This window comes from Pinus tabuliformis, chromosome 6 (assembly GCF_031772625.1).
Source record: "Pinus tabuliformis cultivar Carrire ecotype Pingquan chromosome 6, CPIR1, whole genome shotgun sequence".
NCBI lineage: Eukaryota > Viridiplantae > Streptophyta > Pinopsida > Pinales > Pinaceae > Pinus > Pinus tabuliformis.
This window is the reverse complement of record NC_142292.1, coordinates 1663641022-1663650030: the sequence shown is the minus strand read 5'-3', so window position 1 is coordinate 1663650030 and position 9009 is coordinate 1663641022.

Genomic DNA, 9009 nt, shown 5'->3' with positions numbered 1-9009 from the left:
AGGTGGAGATATTAGCTCGGCGCAGGAGAGAAAAGAAATGACAGAGGACTAACGGTTTGGCGAATCCCTCAAGATCCTTGATCCTGAGGGATATTATCTATTTATGCACTTAGATATCTCTGTCATCACCCTTATAAAAGGGGCAGCACTGTTAGCTCGGGAGGGAGTTAGAAACAGTTATGCTTTTATGTAATTTCCTTTAAGATCAAAACTTTGATCATCGAGTCTCGTTAAAAACTGGTTTATTGTAATTTTTCTATATGCATTAATACAAACTTGGTTATTATTTCATCTCTGAGTTTGGAATAACTTTAAGTGGTGTACCCCTGGAGGCTAAGGGCCCAGCCCTGGAGGACACTTGCTCCTGTATTATTACGTTTGGTTTATGCGTGGTTTGCCTATCGACGTCATTTGGTAATCTGGTGTGTTTTATAAGTTTACATCACATGCTCTGTTATGTTTAATTCATTAAGGCTTCTACAGACAGAACAATTGTATTGACTCTGCATCATATTACTGTTCTTTTAAGAGTTGATCTAATACTGCTAGTCTTTACAGAATACTGTTATTGTTCCATTACAGAGCTTTTGTGCTGTGCACTTGTTCATTAACGTTACAGAATTCATCTTGGAAGTTATGTTCTTTGTGACTGTTGGATTTATGAACAATTCTGTTCTATTTTGAAATACAGTCGTATTCTTTCTAACTAAGATCGATACTTGGATCAGATTACTATTCAAGTGTGCTGTGTGCATATATGGTTTTCAAGCGTTGTTCCATAATTTATCAGTAATCAATGTTGTTCCACTGGTGTGCGTTATTCAATCCGCCCGTAAGAGTGAAGGATTGATGTTTGATTCCTGTAGATTACGATCAATGCATTTGATCTGATAGACTAAGAAGTTACTGCTTGTGAGACTTAGTTGTTGTTCTATTTCTTAGCTGCTGTTCCATTTCGGATTTGTTGTTCCATTTTAGAATTGTTGTTCGATTTCTTAATTGCTGTTCCATTTCTTATTTGCCGTTCCAATTCCTGGTATTGGCGTGAAGAACGATTTCAGAGTATAGTGAGCATTGACATCCATTGTCCGGCTCCCAGATCCACGATCTGTTCTCTGATTTCCTTTTCCATTAGTTTCCAAAGGGATGGGTTATTGGGGGAAAATGTTCACCCTTTGGCGAAATTAAGGGGTTTTAAATTTTTAGTGGGCGAATATTTTGTATCATAGTACATTTTTACAAATCACCTCAAATAACCCACCTTATTTTAAGGGAGAGGGTAAAAAAGGTAAATTTAGCCCTTGAAATTAGGAGTTACAACCTTCCATTCGCCCATTTTCAAGAATAGGTTTTATTTAAGTGAATCCTATGGGCCAAAGGCCCAAATACCATATTTATAAAAGAGGTATGGTAAATTAATAAAAATATAAATAAATGAGAGGTATGGTAAATAAATAAAGCATTTTTTATATTTACTCCATAAGTCACCTTATATACATGCAAGGGTGTAAACAAATAAAAATATAAGTAAAGTGGAGGTATGTAAATAAATAAAACGTCTTTTTATACTTACTCAAAAGTATGGTAAATATATAAAAATATAAATAAACTAGACGCATGGTAAATAAATAAAACCTCTTTTTATATTTAGTCCATAACCCTCGTTCTATTTATGAAGGCTCAAGAAAGAGGTTTTATTCAAGTGAATCCTATGGGCCAAATACCATATTTGTAAAAGAGGTAAATAGAACGCTCAAGAAAGAGGTTTTATTCAAGTGAATCCTATGGGCCAAATACCATATTTGTAAAAGAGGTATGGTAAATTAATAAAAATATAAATAAGCGAGAGGTATGGTAAACAGATAAAACATTTTTTTATATTTACTCCATAAGTCACCTTGTATTTATGAATGGTATGGTAAATTAATAAAAATATAAATAAACGAGAGGTATGGTAAACAAATAAAACATTTTTTTATATTTACTCCATAAGTCACCTTATATTTATACTATGTGACAAATACCATGGACTAGATTGTTATTAATACCATGCAAAAAAACATTATTGACCCTAATATTAGTATTAATGAAAACAAAAATGGCACATGGTATTGACCCATGGTATTCACCAAAATGGCACATGGTATTGACCCATGGTATTCACTTGGAATGTAGCCTATTTAAATGGGGGAACTAAACCAGCATAGATCCATCTTTACTCTGGATCTACTAATGCCCGAGAGGTATCAAATATTGTGATATGCAAACTAGCATAGAGTGAAAAAATATTTGATCCGATGAAGAGTAAAAATGGATGTTGTAATTTAATGTATGTTAAACATTTTAGCTTGGTTAAAATAAAAATAAAATAAAAATCAACTATTAATTTTATTAATTTTTATAAATTACTAATAGTAATTTTTAAGCTCCAGGTTTATGATAACCCATGGTATTGACCCATGGTATTCATGTGAGCATAGACTATTTAAAGGGGAAATTCTATCTTAGATCCATCTTAATTCTGGGTCTAAAGTGCTCAGAGGGATAAATAGATTTCATCCCCCTAAGAGTGGTAGATGTGGAGTTAAGATGGATATAGGTTGGTTTTTATGTTAATGAAGATATTAAATAGACTTAGGAAATTATATTGTAAAAACATCTTAAGGTGAATGGTTAAAGCATAGACATTGGACAAGTATATTTGTATACTTCTGTTTTAAACTGAAACAAATCCAGGGCTAAAAGGAATGGATTGATTGCACTAGTCATCCTTCTATAACTTTCCAACATATGCTGGAGTAAACAGATTGTAATTTGGGTAATTTTTCTAATTGAAAACGGGAACATACTTGTGTATTGGCAGGGTGGTTACGAGGTCCCTAGAAGTGATGAATTTGAATTTTTCTTGGTTTTATATATAGTATTAGGTTTTTTCTCATGCTTTCTGTGAATGGCACGAGTGAATTTTATCCTACACCCACTAGGTTATCGATATGTAATTTCAGTAATTTTGATTTCAAAAGATATTTTAAAGAAATGCAATGATTTCATTTGTGTATTCAATAAACACAAGATTTTATAATTGAGTAAAATATTCGCCATGCCTGGTGAGAGATTCGCCAAAAAATTATATATACATATCATATTATTGATAAAATCGCCTTCCATTTTTCCTATATACCATGAAGATTCACCCATTTATTATACATGTAAATTTACGGGGGTTTCTTAAAATTTTCCCTACCCTTGACTGATAAGTTTCTTAGTCTTTTGAAGGTGTGATTTAATCTTTTGAAGTGATTAGGCTGTAGACAATCATCCATTTACTCTTGTATTTCTAAACATTGTACTACTAGCATTACTCTCGCAAATGATAGCCTCAGACTGAGACACTCTTTGAAATAACGAAACGTTCCCGGATTGACATATTAATGTGAGGTAATTAGAGGTGAAAGAGACCCTTTTTATAGCTCTACAATGGGGATTGTGTAAGTGTGGAGGGCATCCTCCACTAGCAATTTAATGAGCCCATGGTGAGCCAGTTGGTCTGGAACCCTTGTATTCAATTTGGTGTTGCACTCTATCAAGGATTGGAGGAGAAAATATGTAAGACTGAGTTTTCTAGATGCAGGTAGGTCCATGCCATATCTTAGTTCATGTAAAAATCTGAAATGATAACTATAGACTATATTGTATCTTCCTTCATAGGAGATATATTTCATGATCTAATAGCTGACCTCACCCCATGGATAGGGTATACTTGTCCTTCTGATCCCATTCTTATCCTCCACAGGATGTTCATTAGGCTGGAAAAAGGTCTTTTTAGCAACCTTTCCTAGTGGTTTTTCTTCTTTGCTCCAAGGGAGCCCAAGTGGAAGACTTGTTTAATGAACTCTGGTGTAAGTTTTATGGTTAGTCCCCTAAAACTGACTGTAGCATGGGTTTTTGAATGGGGTCTTAGTGATAATAAAAATTCCCCTGTAACTTCCTCATCATAACCATGAAATTTCTCAAAGAAAGGCACCCAATTTTCCCTGGTAAAGAGGGCCACCATTTCTGGATGTTCGTACAATTTAGTTGAATTCGTATGCTCCTTTCTCATAAAACCTCCTGTCATGATGTTCAGTGACTGCTGGAAATTCTCAGGTTAGGAGTAAGGCAGCAAATTTTCAAACCCAAAAATAGAGAAACAACTGAGGTTTTTTTTCTTTCTGGAACCAAAGAGGGAATTTTTCGTGTTCTTCCTTTTTTTTAACAAAAAAAATTTTCAATTTTTCTTCCGTTCAAACCCTGTTCTCAAACTTAATTTACTTCTCAGTCTGTTTGGGGGAAACAATATCACTTTTAAAAAAACAGAGAGTATACTAGATAGCGTTTTTTCTTTTTTCACAAAATAAGCAGACCACCCAATGCAAATTCACTATTTTACAGGCTTATTTTCCTATGGTTGCATCACTTCTTCATACAGAAGAATACCACGGAGGAGAAAGAGACAGACTTTCAATGCAGAGAGTAAAATGGAGAGACTATATATATTTTAAAAAAAACACACACAGGCAGACTTCTGTTCTCACTTTCCCTTTCTTTTCAACTCAGTACTTCACTTCAAATCCACCACCTTTTGTAGATATATAACATGCAGAATGGGTTTTCTGAGCCTACCCTTTTCAAGCTCGAATTTGGCATAAAATCCCAAATTTTCCCTCTACAGAGCTGCTCACTGACCTTCCTATAGAAAGGTTCCTATAGACTATGTTTCCACTCTTGTAGAGTGCTCTAGTAGAGCCAGATAAGCAGAAGGGTTTCGAAACTGACAGAGAGTGACTGTTATGAGGTTCTGAAGGTGGTAGGTAGGTTGTTGCAGCCAAGAACTCGTCGATGCAAATGAAAACAAAGGTGGTGGAGGCTTTGACTACAGTGTACTTAAACTTATGGCATGTTCTACGGTGACAAGGTGAGGTGGCAGGAAGGGTACGTTATCTTCATCTGGACCATTGGTCCCTACTCCAATGCCATTATGATACTTCATGTCACTTGCCTGCAATCACTTCTATCATTCCCATTATCCACCACCACCACTACCTGTTTTGAGTTTTTCGTCCCGAGTTGACTGAACACACGTGCCGATTGCACCTGTTGAACGTTGTTTGAATTGGACGAGGCTAGTTTAAACTGGACGAGGGTGGCCAATTAGCAAGAAACCAATTTTTTTTAATCACAACCATCTCAAAGGTTCATGCAGCTTCTAAATCATATTCATGTGACAAAGGAATGGGTTTTGTCACTTACATGTTAGTCGCTACCATGCTTTGCATGCTTAGACTTTGGCACTCTGTTCATGGATTGCTACAGCTATGGCTCATGGACTGGTGGCTTGGCAACCTCATGCTAGTGATCCTTGATCAGGAATGACTCCTTGCATGTTGTGTACACCTGTGGTTGCACTGACCCTGCCTCTGGAGCTTGTTTTTTTTAAACGGATCAGTTATTACAAGAATCTTGCAGGATTTCCTATAACTGCTTCTCCCTCTAAATTTTTTGGCTGAGGTTTGAGCAGGGACTGAAGAGATAGCTGAGGAAGGTTCCAAAGGAAAGGGAAAAGTAGCCGATATCCACCAAGTAAGAAACAAGTTAAGAATGTTGCTGTTTATTCTTCATTTTTTCAAGAAAAAAAGAAAATAAACAGGATTTCTGTGTTTTCTTGTGCAGGGAAGAAAGAAGCAAGTGGAAATGCAGTGGTGCAGGGATGGAATGGAGAGTTAGGAGGATGAATGGTGGCAGGGAGGTCCACAGGCCTTCTAGACAAATTTCTAGCCCTCTAATTCTTTTCTGGACTTGATTTTGAGCTCTTTGTGGTTTCTACAAGAGCCTCCTGTAGAATGCATAGAGCTTCGTGTAGGATGCATAATTTCTGGAACAAGTGAGCCCAGGGCCTCAGAAAAGATAATGGCGATGGAGAAATGATCTATCAAAGGTGCATTCAACTTGGCCATGTCCTTTTTTCCTTCTGTGACCCTCCTGCGATATGTAATGCATTCAAAAGAAATTAGTTTTTCTATTTTTTTCTCTCTTTTTTTTTATGAGATAGTTGGGGAACCTCCAAGAGGTTTTCACCCTCACTACCTACCCTGGGCACCTCCAGGAGGTTTTCACCTAGGGACCTTTTATTCTCTTTTTTCTTTTTCAATTTTTTTTTTTTTTTGTAGGGTGTGGGTGGAGTGGAGGCAGAGACCTACTCCACTACCAACACTATTTTACTCAGATTCTCAATGAATTCTTGCTTGGAGAAGGGCTTCCTGTAGATCTTCAACCTATGCCCATTGACAAGCATGGGGATGGCTTCTTCATCGATGGTCCAGATCAGAACTGAACTATTGTCATTGAATTTTTCTACTGTGTACGGTCCCAACCATCTTGTCCTCAGTTTTCCCTTGAAATCTTTATATCATGAATCATACAGCAGTGCCTAATCTCCTTCCTGGAATTGTTTTTCTTTGAGGTGTTTGTCTTGCCATATTTTCCTTTGAAGCTGGACTACCTCTGAGTGGAGAAGGGCCTGCAATCTCTGTTCATCCAATCCATTTAGCTAAAGTAACCTTTCCTTTTGTGCATGGCTAAGATCTAGGTCCAGCTGAGCTATCATCCTTAGTGTATTATATTCAAATTCTATTGACAGCAAAGCCTTCTTCCCATAGACCAGCTCATAGGGTGTGAACCCTGTGGTGGTTTTCCAAGTGGTGTTATAGGCCCAGGTGGCCTCAACCAATCAATCTGCCCAATCTTTTTTGCTGTTGCTCACTACCTTGGTCAAATTCCTTCCAAAGCTCTGTTAGTGACTTCCACCTATCCATTTGCTTGTAGATGATAAGGGGTGGAAGTTTTGTGCTTAATTTTGTGATGTGTGAGCAGGTCTTCAATCAAATTGGAGGTAAACTGACTCCCTTGAGCTGTGACTAATTCTCTTGGATAACCAAACTTGTAGAAGATATTCTCTCTCAAAAAATCAGCTACTTTTTCTTCTGTTGCTGCCTTGATCGCATTTGTTTCTGCCCATTTTGTCAGATAATCAGTGCACACAATGATGTAAGATTTCTGCTTTGAAGGAGGGTTGACAGGACCCACAAAGTCCATGCCCCACTTCTCAAATGGATAGAAAGTTACTTGAGGTTGTAGGGGCATCTCATCCCTTGGAGTAGGTTTCCCCATCCTTTGACATTGGTCACATTGGCTAATATATCTCCTTACATCTTGATGAAGAGTGGGCCAATAGTAACTTTCTTGCAGAATTTTGAAGGCAGTCCTCTTTGTGACAAAATGGTCCCCACAGGGCCCATCATGACAGGTTAGGAGAAAGTCAAAAACTTCCTCCTCCCTAACACATCTCCTCAAAATCTGATCTGGGCCAAGTTTGAAGAGATTGCCCCCAATCTAGGTGAATGGGGCACTTTTTCTCACGATCTTGCTCTTCTCTTTTCAGGACGGGTGTGGCGGGAACTGTGATGAAACAAAGTAATTTTCTATATCAGAAAACCATGGAGAGAGTACTGAGATAGCAAATAGGTTTTCATCTGGCATTTGATCATCCACCATTCCTTCATCACCTACAGGAAAATCTAGTCTAGACAGAAAATCAGAAACAACATTTTCCTTTCCCAGCGTATCAACAATGGTTAAATCAAATTGTTGCAATAAAAGTAACCATCTAATGATGCAAGCATTTACATCTGGTTTGTTCATTAAATACATAATTTGCAGCATGATCAGTGTATACGAATGTTTGATAGCTGATGATGTAGTTTCTGAACTTATTTAGGGAATGGACTACAGCTAGGAGCTCCCTTTCGGTTACAGTATAGTTTAATTCTGCCTTGGACAAGTTTTTACTTACAAAATATATGGCATAAGGCAGCTTCTCATCAATTTTACCTAAGGCTGCTCCTATCACTTTGTTCGAGGCATCTATATGAATGTGGAAAGGTAGGGCCTAGTTTAGACCTCTCAAAATTGGGGCAGTCACCAGTTTACTTTTCAAGGTATCTAGAGCCTCTTGACAGTTGTCAGTCCATGTGAACTCAGCATCTTTCCCCAAAAGGCCAAACAATGGAGAGGCTAGCTTACTGAAATCCTTAGTGAATCTTCTGTAATACCTTGCTAAGCCTAGGAAACTTCAAACATCTCTTACGTTTTGAGGAGGTGGAACCCTTTGGATGATGGCAATTTTGTTGGGATCCACCTAAGAAATTGTATGACCTAGCACAGTCCCTTTAGTCATTAGGAATTCGCATTTTTTAGGACTGAGGGACAGGTTCAATGTACTTGTCTAAAACTTTTCCCAGGTTAGTCAAAGCTTCTTGGAAGTTAGAACCATAAGGGGTGAAGTCATCCATATAGATTTCCACTGCATCATGAACCATTTCAGCAAATATACTCAAGTGGCAAGAGCATTGCACAATCCAAAGGGAAGGACCCGGTATGCAAAGGTACCCCAAGGATAAGTAAAATTGGTCTTATCTTGGTCCTCCAAACTGATTTGGATCTGTTTGTACCCGCTAAACCCATCTAGGAAGGAGAAGAACTTCTTCCCCGCCAGGCCATCTAACACTTGGTCTATGAAAGGCAAGGGAAAATGGTCCTTCTTGGTGGCTTTGTTTAGTTCCCGATAATTGACACAAATTATCCAATTCCCATTTTTCTTTGGCACTAGCACCAAAGAGAAACCCATTCGCTATTAGAGATGGGGTAGATGAATCCTACATCTAGCAACTTTTGCAGTTCTTCTTTAACAATGTCCTTATGGGCTAGATTCATCCTCCTTTGAGGCTGCTTGACTGGTTTGCAATCTTCATTAATGTAAATGTGATGAGTACAGATTGAAGGGTGCGCTCCCTTCATCTCCTTATAGCTCCAAGCAAAAGCATCCAAGTGGCTTTTCAATAAGCTACACAGTTCTTTCTCTTGAGAAGTGGATAGGGATGAGTTGATATTAAAGGTTCTTTCTGGACTATATTC